The 12038-nt window shown below is 45.1% G+C and overlaps 1 pseudogene; it reads left to right on the top strand.

The window, feature by feature from the left end:
* Positions 1–4645: 4645 nt before the first annotated feature.
* Positions 4646–6768, top strand: LOC134479628 (RNA-binding protein MEX3A-like; annotated as a pseudogene).
* The last annotated feature ends 5270 nt before the right edge of the window (positions 6769–12038 follow it).

Below are 12038 nucleotides of genomic sequence, written 5' to 3'. Positions count from 1 at the left end.
TGCCAATCCGAGGTACATGCGGGCCACCTTAGCTGGCATGGTTGGTAAGCCACAGCAAAGTCGACTAGGTGGGTTTTCTGGCCATAAAGAGCACTCAACCTTGAATCCGGGCTGCAGGCGGGCCCTCGCTTGGTGCCACGTCCCTATAAGCTTGCTCTTTTGATAGAAGAATGTTGATAATGCATGTTGGCAGGATGCAGGTTCTCCCTGGGCCCGGAATCCCACTCTCAGGTCCCAGGCTGCTGCTGCCTGGCCCTAGCTCTACTCCCTGAAGAGCTCCGGAGCCCTGGGGCTCACAAAGCTATGACTTCTGTGGTTTTTAACCCAGCATCCAGACCTGTCCCCAGGAAAAGCTTCCTCTGGGATGCTGAGACCACAGCAGGTGTTGGTGATCTACACTGGATCCCTGCACCTGCTGTGTGCTGATTCCTCAGGACCTGTTGCCTTGGGTCTGGGGCTCAGATCTGTTACGCAGTCTTCTATGTCCAGCTATCCGGAAGCAAAGGAAGAAACCTTGGAGCGTTTTCCTGGCCAGCCTAGGAACACAGACTAACACCGATAGAGAGACCTGGTTATTTATTCATGATTTACTTGGGTGTAGGCCAGACACTATGCTCATCTGTAGGGGCCTAAAAGGAATTCCAGGGGTTCCTGGGGCCTAACAGGAATGACAGAATAAGAGGGATTGCAGTGAGGTGTTATGTTATTCAGTATTTGTTCCTAGTTGGTAAACCTGTTTCAGAAGGATAAGGCACTGCTTCTTGGGGAAGAGCGTGTTCCTAAGGTTGGTTTTATAGTTTTCAAAAGCCCAAGTGATTCCCAATCTGTCTCCACTTGTGGCCCAAGAGACTCTCAGCTATTCCTCTCACTATGCCTTTGCTGTACCACAGTGGACTTGTTCTGTAAGCATGAGTCTGAATTATACGTTATGTTTTATAAATTTGTTGCCTTGGTCATGAAGTCTTATTGGAGCAAAAGAAAGGAAGATGCAGAACTTAGAATCTCTTATCCTACGATGAAGGAGGCTGGGAAATAATTCCAGTTGGTCCAACAGCCACTCTGCTGGTCCTGTGGACAGTGATGGAGGCTGGTATCTACAAGCTAGGAAGCTGTAAACAGCTACATTTTGGGCAACTTGAGTAGCAGGACTCTGGCCAGTTAAGGCTGACTGTAAGGCCCTGTAACCCTGGCTTCTGGGCATGAATTCAGGCAGGGAGACGATGGAGTAAAATTTCTCCAGGAATCTCTGAATGCTCTTATCTCTTTGCCACGAACCTGCAGTGGTCTCCTGCACTGTCCCCTGTGTCCCCAGTGCTGCTCTTGCTGCACAGCCCTCTGAGGCTCCTCCACTGGCCTCCTTCACAGCCCCCTACAGGCCACAGCGCTGCCCAACCCTATTCTAAGACATCCAAGTGCTGAGCTGTGGGTTCTGCACAACCCCTAGACCCCCAGGCTTGCTGTTGGACTGTGACAGCTACCAGAGCAGCTCACTGAGGTTGGGCATCCTCAGTGGCTCCGAGTCTCACAGCCTGGACCCTGTCCAATGCCTGCCCATCTTCTGCTACCTCTCCATCTCTGAGGACCAAAGGAAGGGGGCGCCTGCGAGGGCTTGGGAGAGGTGCTACAGTGCATATTGATTGGTGGGTGACACTGCAGCAGGCCTACTTGCAGGCCAAGCTGAGCACTTATACTGGAATTCTTTCAGGAGGGGCTCCTTCGGTTCTCTTTGTTTCCAAGTTTCTATTATTATTATTATCATCATCATCATCATCATCATCATCATCATCATCATCATTGCTGCAAAGTGTCATTCTTGTTGAAATGAATGCCAGTGAAATTTTCTTTTGAATGAACAAAATATCCATAAGAGGGCAGTTGTGATGTGGAAAGAACAGAAAATTCCAAACACCTGTTTAGGTTTCAGATGAGTTTGAAACTCTAGTTTTAAAAGAAAAAAGAGCCAAGCACCAGCAGCTATCAGCCACCATTCCATCTCTTCTCTCACCTGACAGCCTTAGTTACAGTCCAGATGTGAGAACTCTTACATTGGAAGGGTTTCCAAGACCAGTGTGAGCCAGCAGGCTGCCACCTCCCTAAACTATAAGTTTCTAGAATTGAAATTAATGCCCAGAACTTACCTTGATAGGAGTATCTCACAGCCTACTTCATGGTGGTTGTTTACCTTGTTTATGTTTTTTAACAAAGTTCTATATGTTTGGGTATGGGGGAGATCTTGCATTCCAAAGTTTCATTATAGTCTCACTGCCAGCACTCAGTGGGTGTTTAGCTTAGAACCATTTCCTCTGCTCTCTGGAAGCCTTGGGTAGAGTTCAGTTCATAGTCGTTGGGAAATAAATGCTTCATTTTTAGCTGTTTTTAGTTGATCTGCACCTCAACTAATATGAAAAAAGATTTAACTTATTTATTATCTTGTGAAAAGTATACACTGAGGATACTGTTCAACTGTGTTTATCAAGTATGATGAAAGCAATAGATATATGTTTTTTTATGTTAAATTATCATTGCCATTATTAATTGGCAAAATGAGGAATGTGTTCTTTTCACAGTAATATATGCATTTTGTAACTTCACTTGGTTATTTTATTGGAAATGAGTTAGAAAAACCTTAATTTAAGAGATTGTATGCAATATTTATTTCATTGATTTTTTTACTTCTTTATGTAAACTTTAAAAGTTTGAATGGTTTCTTTACAGAAATCTACCTAGATGCTGTGGAAGTAGTTTGAGGAACACTGTATGCTCTTTTTCTTCTTTTCTTTTTTTGAATGTATAATGGCTGTAGCTTATCCAACTTTAAACAATAAAAGAATGGCCACAGACTCTGCAGTCAGGTCACGTGGAGAATGCTTCTCTCATTTGAGCTTTATATAGAAGCAAGGAAAAAAAGTTTCTTGATTTTACCAGCTCTATTGTGATGTTGAGGCTAAGACAGGTAGCAATAATGCGGAAATGGTCTCAGTGCCTTCATTGGGCCTGAACTTACCTTAAATCTTCCTCAACCAAACAAGGACTTCATTAGTGCTTGACAATTTGAATGAGGGATGTGTTCACCAGCAAAAGAGGAAAAGTCTTTTTTACCACTTTTTACATAGCTATGAGGGGAAGAGACCAGGTCTTTGCACTGAAATGTTGGTGGTACACACATATACCTTGTTTAGTGACAGCCCCAAACTTGTACAATAATATTTCAAATGTAAAAAGGCAGGAAGGTCTCAAGATTTCCCAGATGGCAGATGACCAAGCAATCCCTTAGTTTGTATGTAGGTACAGTTGGAGCACTACATGTGCACTCTGGATTACTTTGACAGAAGTAGGGTTTTGAAAATCATGATATATAATATGTTTAATATAATATAACATATTATATAATATAATATATAATATATTTTGAGGAATCAGTTCACTACAAATTGTGACTGGAAACATTGTACTATACATGTTTGTAGGTTTCCCCCAATAAAGGTTTTTGGAAAAAAATATAAAGCTGGACCTTGCTTGTATTGTCTGTGTGTCTTCCTTAGTGCTCCATCCCAGCAGACTATGGAGTAAAATTTCTCCAGTTATTGCTGAATGCTCTCAGGGAGTTTATCATGTTTGCCATGAACCCTTAGTTCACTGACCCCTGAGTTACAAATGTCCCTGAGAAAATCTGGAGCATTCGCTGGCTTTTCAGACTGGGTTCCCAGGGGATAGAGAATGCCTCCATCCTTTTATACTGTGGATAACACAGTTTTGTTGTTTTCTTGTCTGTGTGTAATGAGCTATAAGTTATTTAACTGTTTCCAAAGTCAGAAGCCCTCCCTCCCTTGTCCTGAAGGCTTCCAGTGCACACGTGTCTGCTTCAGTGGGTAAACTAAACAGAGCACAGGGCATGCATGAGGGGAGCATCTGAGAATGCTACTTCCTAAATATTGACTTTCACCTCAACACAACTTCAAGACTCTCATACCTCATACACACATCTCATATGCACACTATGACACTTTCTGCCTAGGACAACCCTTATCCCCAAGCAGAGGGAAAAAGTTCAGCTACGCCTCAGAATTTGGTCACATAGGAAAGAAGTTCTGAATTTCTTTATGGGGTGTGTTGTCTATAAAGGGTCCTCTTTGCATCGTGTATAGCACTTGGTATCGGTCACCTTGTCTAGGCCAGGCTCCTTGATGACAAATTGCATGTCATTGAGCTAAGTCACCAATTTTTTTCTGACCTCAGTGCTTTTGTTTTCCCATCACAGAGATTGAAAGAGGATTGATTTTTAAAGCATTTGTAGCTCCAGGTGCTTGGGCCTTAGAGAGGAATGAACTTCAGAATGAATGGGTGGGTTCAGGTTGATGTGGACACCATGTTCAAATAAAGGGGCCTACCACTTCTGTTTCCTTGGGGACTGGGGTTCACAAGGTAATCTCTTTATTTTTTGGATATTCCCTAGAATGTACAGACAATGTCCACTGCACAGAGGTTAACGTCAAGGCTGTCACATTGGAGTGACTTGACAGCGTCACCCATGTACTGAATAATAAGGCTGACATCTAAACTCATCCTGTGGACACAGTGGAGGGAAGCAGATGCACTTGGAGTAGGAGTTGGAAGCAGCTGGAGAATCAGTTGTCGGTAGGGATGCATGGGGCTGCTACTGTCTTGCCTTCAAGGTAACTAACAGGCTATGAGCTGGTATGACTGGGACTGGGGAGTTCCCAGGCATCCTTGCTTGCAGGGTTTATGTCATTCTGCTTGTATACACAACCACAGCACCTGCATGCGAGCTGAAAGTGTATTAGACAATCTTGATAATCAAATGATAGTGCCTGAGGGAATTCCTCTCAGCCAAAACCTGTTAAAAAGCTGATGCTCAGTATACATTTGTGGACATCTAAATCTTGCTATGACCGCTTTGACTATGCCAGTGTTTGAGAAAATTCAGAGGAGAACTAGGCCATCATAGAGTTGGTGCATCCTGCCTGACTCCTCTGACATTTATTCTCATGAATAAACATTGCATACAAAATCCTAAGTGCATAAAGAATAGGGCTGAAGGCTGTAAACACCTGAGTAGAAGATACACCAGGTGTTGCCTACCTCTGTGTGACTTGAGTTTGTTCCTGACACTCTGTGTGTTTAGTGTCCTTCAGTTGTAGGGCTCACTCTGCTGACTCTGAGATGACCCAATGAACCTGTTGTGTGGTAGAGGTGGTGGTGAAGACCTTAATTCCAGCAGTCAGGTATAACAGGCAGGTGAAACTGTGAATTTGGGAGCAGCCTGGTCTCCAGTGTGAGATCCAGCACACCCAGGACTACACAGAGAATCCATCTCAAAAAAGAACAAAATAACCAATCAGCCTTTAAGAACAAAATAACCAATCAGCCCTCTGAGGGGTTAGGGAGAATGGGTAGTTCAAGAAAAGATATCTCCAGAGGTCGCCTGATTCACTGTGCTGTTCTGGGCAGTTGTGGAAATAAAAGAAGGAAGACAGGGCCCTTATCTCTCCTCCTCTCCCTCCCACCACCTCTCTCTCTCTCCCCACAACTTCCAATTCCCCATGCCCAGTCTAGTGGTATCTGGAATAACAGGAAGAAATGTGGCTTTGGATAACTAGGATGTTTCAGAGGAAGCACAAAGAACCAAAGGGCTGCTGGAAAGGAGTGTTCCCTTCAGCTGGCTCTTCATCAACTCTGCCCCCTGGGTTTGGGGGAGCCCCAAGTCCCACTCCTGGTGCCCAAGTTGGGGTAGGACTGGGAGTGGGGATGGCATCCCTGAGCAGCCTACAGATCCTGCCCTGCTGCCCCTCCCCCGCAGCCAGCCAGGCCTCTACCAGGCCAAGTGATGATCCCTGTATGAGTGCTACCATGTGGTGGGACTGATGGTTTGCCCAAAGGGAGCGACATTAAATGCATCCAGCAGCAGACCAACACTTACATCATAACTTCCAGCCAGGACTAAGACCTGGTGTTTGAGATCACCAGTGCCTGGGCAACCTGGAATGTCGGCAGGGCTGCAAGGAAGGAGATAGGGAGGTACATTGCCACACATAGTGGCGAGATTCTTGAGTAGAACAGGGATGGTGACTTCCTGGGTGATAGTAAGATTGACTTCATGGCTGTCAGACTCCATGCAGCCCTGGATAGCCTCTACTCAGATGCCTGGCCGGTGTTTGCTCCAGGCTGTAAGCCACTCTCCACCTTCAGGCACAACAACCTGGGAATAGGTGAGTGTGGCATGAACTCATCTCTGAGGCCCAGCACTTAGGCTAGCAGGGCAGGGACATCAGCTAAGGTAGATATCTGTTTCCAGCTATGGTGTGGGCAGGCAGGATGTGTACTATGGAGTTAGAGGTGAGCCTGCCTCCCCAATCTCTGTAGAGGGCCAGGAACTCCATCTTCACACTGGTGCACTTCTCTTCTGCCTCCTCCTCCTTTTCTTCAGTCAAAGCATATGCAGAACCCCCAGGTGAGCATTGATCTCCTGCCACCAATGAGGGGTCATAGGCTAACACAGAGGCCACCCACGTAGCCACTACAGGGTTTCTCTAAACTGAGGTAAGAGGGCCTGCATGCATCGTCTGCTTTGAGAGAAAAGTGACAGCAGCCCTGGTGCCCAGTGGACATAACCTTTTCTGCATGGCGGGCGCAGTATGCATCTGTGAGAGGACAGACCAAGATTGTCCTGTCTGTCACATCACTGCCACACAAGCAATCTGAATATTTTTCCAAATTCCATGTCCCTGGACTCCTGTCTCTGCTCCCTAGGGTACAGCCATGGACCTGTAGTAAGGTGCTGGGCAATAATCACCTCAGTGGGGTGGGGAAGGAGAGGCCTGAGTGGCTACGGGTGGGGCAACGTCCAGAGCCTCTGGTTACACTTTGGGAGTGGGCTATACATTTTACTAATGTACAACTCTGATACATCAACAGACCCTTGAATCCGGAAGCAGCTAAGAGAAGCTTTTGTTTAACTTGAAGTGGCCACCAGGACAACCTGACATTCCCTTCTCCCTATCTATGTGACATTAGGTCCCTTCCTCTACAGGGTAAGGTCAGGGAGAAATGCCATCTGTAGCTAGAGGTGCTCTTAGTGATCCCCAGTCCTCTGCTCCTGACCCCCCATCTCCTAACTTGACCCCTTACCTCACACCACCCTTTTCCTGAGTTCCCAACAGATAAGGAGAGGGGACCTAATAAAGTTCTAGGTACATCTTCTGGGATAAAGGAGGATGTCAATCAACAAAGGGCTCACAACTCACCTGTCTCACACAGCTGGGCTGAGAGATCTGAAGGAGGCTTCTCTTTTCCCTCCAACTTTTTGCTTGTCCCTTCATCAAATTTTCTTCAAATTGCTATGGACTTGCCCTTTCCTTTTTTTGTCTTTGTTCTTTTTGCCTATCCCTTCTATTCCCCTTTTCTATCCAGCTGTTACTTGCAGTCCCTGGTTCCTCTTGCCTCTTCTAGCCCAGCTTTGGGCATGTCATCTTCCTGGGAGAGAAGTCTAGAGAACATTTTGATAGCCCCCTTCCCAGGTTCTGATCCTGTAGTGGACAGCCCCTTCCCCACTCCTGCAAAGAGTCAATTCCAATTCCTGATGGAATGTAGTTTTAGATCCAGACAGTTTGAGACTAGAAACTAATAATGGGGTACATAGTGGAAATTAGTAGCGGGGTTCATAAAAGGTTGGAAACCAACCTTTATCTTCTGTGAGCGTTATGCTGAGGGTGCAGCATATCCATATCACTGATCACCTGCCCGAGGGAAGGGGAAGCAGATTGTAGGAAATATCCTGGATCGGGAGAGGTGTGGTTGGGAAGTGTCCCCTCCTCCTCCTTAGCAGTGGCCCACCCCTGACCACTCTGCACCTAGCTGAACCACTATTGAATCCTGATTATCCAGAAATCATTATGCTCTGTCTTCCCCACTGCCTGAGGAGAGAGCTCAGCTTCTTGGTGATGGGTTATACCAGGGCAAAGCAGGGTTGGGGTGCAGTGGAGCCTCTTCCAAGAATCAGGCATTGTGAGAGGTCTAGCACCCTTTGTGCTCCTCTTGCTCATTTATGTCACTCAGCAGCCTTCTACCCTCCTGGTTCTGCTGGCTGGGCCAGGAGCAGGTGGGAGACCAGGAGGCCAGCAGATGCTTGTGTGTAATAGGGAGGGAATACTCTGAGCTCTAGCTCAGGAGTCCCACTCTTCCTGGCTGGAGAAGGGATGTGGGAGGAAGGCAGACGGAGGTCTCTCTCTTTTGCCTCTTGTCAATTACTTTGCCTCTCCTCAGCCTTACTCTCTGGACCACCAGCCTGAGAGGGGAGAAACAGGAGGTCACAGCCCAGAAAACTGGCCTGTGACAGCTTCATTCCTTTCCACCAATGTAAGCCATCTTGAGATGTCTGTAGGAGAAAAACCAAATCAAATGGGAGCCTTGGGTTGCCCATGTGCAGGGGATGGAAGTGGGGTGTGAAGAAGAGATCTCTGTCTGTCAATTCCCTCCCCCTCTGTCTCACTAGGGACTCCACAGATCCAATCCATCCCTGCTAGGTGAGCCTTTCCTAGAAACAAGCACAAACAGGATCTAGAAGGAAAACAAGCACTGAAGGAGGGAGCGAAATGGGCTACCAAGAGAGGAGAGGAAACAAAACATCAATAATGAAAAGGAACAGGTCCTCGTAATTAAATCTTCTATTTTAATAAAGGCATTTATTACCATATATATGTAGCAAAGAACCTGGGATTATATGAAAAATGAATTTTATTAGGTAATTGATGATATAAAAATTAATTTAGAAGGTTTACTATAAATGTAGCATGGCACTCTATGTAGCACACGGTAGGTCTGTGTCTACAGGGAGGGCTCAAATTGGTCTCTCAGGACAAGGCAGGCAGGTGTCAGAGTCTTCGAGGTCAGAGGAGTAGCAGGAACAGGTAGGTAGGTTTGAGGCTGGGGCTACTCGTGCCTGACCCCAGGCTCTCTGGCCATTGGCCACAGGGGTCTAAGAGGAGATAGATGGGGGGGAATTTCCTAATACTTGCCCATCCTTGGAAGGAAGGTCTGATTTTCCTGTCAGCAGCACACTCTTCTGCAACAGGGGCATGTGAGCCCTTCCCCTATTCTGGGGGATCAACCTCATGTTGTCCAGGCTCCCATAGTAAGCACCATACCCACCAAGACATCTTGCCAGCTCTCTTTTACCTTAAAGATCATATTTTGGAATGGGGAGGGTGGACACACCTTTAAGCACTTGGGAAGGCAGAAGGCAGAACTTTGTAAATTCAAGACCAATCTGGTCTGTGGAGCTAGTTCAACCACATTCAAGTCTACACAAAGAAACTTTGTCTCAGAAAACAAAATGAAACAAAAAGATCTTATCTTTTTTATGGTTAGTGAAGGTTTAAAGTCACTTATTGGGTTTAGCTGTTAGGATAAGATAATTCTTTGAAGAGGATCTATGGGCCTTTTTTCTGGTTAAAGCTTTTCTTCTTGATTGTTTTCAAGCATGAGGAACACTTGTTGAATCATGACAACTCATATAACACATGCTTGTAGTCCCAGCACTGGGGAGCGAAGCTAGAAGAAACCCTAGGACTTACCAACTAGCCAGCCTACCCTAAACTTTAAACCCAGGGCCCCAGTAAGAAAGCCTATCTCAAGACAAGGTGGCAAGCACCTAAGAAATAACACTTGAGAATGACTACTGGCACACATGTGAACAGACACATGCATACATATACACACATGTGCAATAGATATTTTTAAACTGATAAAGGTAATTAATAAGTAAAATGTCAAACCCATTTGGGGGGCATGGAGATGAAATCCTAAACAAAACTTTAGCAAACCAAATCCAAAGGTAATCAAAGTAGGGGGTGAAAGGAGGATTATGAGACCATAATAATTTGGGGGAAAGAAATAAATGACATTCACAGGGTTGGAGACTCAGTTTACTTAAAAGCACCAACTGCTCTCCTAGAGGACCCAGGTTTGACTCCCAACAACTACATGGTGACTCACAACCATTCATAACTCCATTCTGGGGAATGAGACACACCATGCTGTTCCTTGCAGGCACTGAACAGGTATGCTCATATGGTGCTTGCATCACACACACACACACACACACACACACACACACACACACACACACACAAGCAAAACACCCATGCACATCTAAAAAAGACATTGAAACCAAGCACTTGTGTTAAGTTTACAAAGGCCTCTCACCTGACCCCAGGTGGGACTGGTTAAACATCACATAAAAGGGAACCACAGCTTCATTCTGAGACCAATAACAGAAGGTATCCTGCCAGCTCTAACAGTTTCAGCTACACAGAGCACTTACTAGAGCTCTCTCACCAGTGCGACCAAGGGGGAAAAAAAGGAATGTTCAAATGGACTGGCTATGAAAAAAGCAGTCATCAATCATAGAATAAATTATTCAAGTCTGGACACAAGAAAAGTTGTGGACAAAAGGACAATTTGACAATATCAAACTGCAATTGGGGAAATGGCAAATTGGATATTTCTCCAACTAATCTATAAACTTGTGCAATCCCAAACAAATTCCAACAGGTATGTTTTTGGTGACATGCGGTAAACATACAAAGAAGTGTGTTTAAAAAAATAGAGAAAATAACCAAGGTGCAAGGGCTAACTCTAGTAAATGTAAAACTTACTGCTTAGAGCAAGAGCAGAGAGGTCAATGGGACATAAGAAATCTAAAACAGGTTAACAAAGTATAAAATAAAAAATAACAAAATTGGCAGAGTGGAGCAAAGGGGAAAGACTTCTGGTGGCACAGGACTGTAATTCCAGCACTCAGGAGGCCAATGCAGGAAAATCACAAGTTCAAGGCTGACTGGCCTGGGTACCTTATCATCAAGGGCAAACATATATGAAGGCAAAACACTCATATACATAAAATTTAAAAATACATCCTTTGATGAGGTTGGAGTGATAGCAGTTAAGAGCACTGGTTACCCTTCCAGAGGACCAGAGTTCAATTTCCAACACCCACAGGGCAGCTCACAACTAATGCCAGTTTCCAAGGATCTGGCACAGACATGCAGGCAGAACACCAATGCATATAAAATAAACCTTTAAAAAATCCTTTGGGGGGTTTCTATTGATTAGTTCAAACGTAAAGTGCATGTTTAGCATGCTAGAGGCCTGGGTCATTCCCCAGAGTCTACGAAAACAAACCAAAATATTTTTAGTAAAGCACAGAGAGAAAGTACATCTTAACTCCAAGTGAAAACAACTCAAGTGTCCAAGGGCAAAGTACGTTGTGGTTTCATTCATAAAGGACGGTAACAGGAGCCCCAGCTATGCTCAGTACAAACAACTCTCAAAAACATGTTTAGTGAAAGACACCAAATACTCAGGAATACATTGAGTAACTCCATTTACGTTCATCTTAAACATCAAAACAGGGAAATTTTCATGAGGACGCCTGTTAAGACTACAAAGAAAGGCAAAGAGTAAATATGGAAAAGCTGGGGCACAGTTCCTTCTGGAGGACAGAAAGAAGGCCTGGCTCTGCTCTCTGGACCTCGGAAGTGATTCGTGCCAATAACCATGCTTGGCTACTTTCTTTTGTGTGGTTGCAAATCTTTAAAGCTCAAAAATAAACAGCAGACAGCTAGGAATTTATCTCAGTTGGTAGAGAATGTGCCTAGCATGGTCACAGCCCCGAAAAAGTATAAACCAGGCATGGTAGCACGCAGTTGTAATTCTAGCAAAGAGAAGTAAAAGGGAGTGGACCGAAAACTCAAGTCAAACTGAGGGGAGGGTTGCACATCTTTGAGGCAGAGGCAGGTGGATCTCTGTGAGTTCCAGGCCAGATAGGGCTGCACAGTGAGACTTACTTTCTTCAAACATAACATAGTTCAAGGTTCTCCTCTCCTACACTTGCTATGGAATGTAGGATCCACATGCTGAAAGAGAACTGCTTCTTGCTCTGCACACACATGTACACATGCAATCTCTCTCCCTCTGCTTCTCCCCGTCAACAATGTTAAAATAACAAAAAAAGGCTTATG

This window comes from Rattus norvegicus, chromosome 7 (assembly GCF_036323735.1).
Source record: "Rattus norvegicus strain BN/NHsdMcwi chromosome 7, GRCr8, whole genome shotgun sequence".
NCBI classification, from domain to species: Eukaryota; Metazoa; Chordata; class Mammalia; order Rodentia; family Muridae; genus Rattus; species Rattus norvegicus.
The sequence above is the reverse complement of the archived record's forward strand: the minus strand, read 5'-3'. Positions and strand labels throughout refer to the sequence as shown.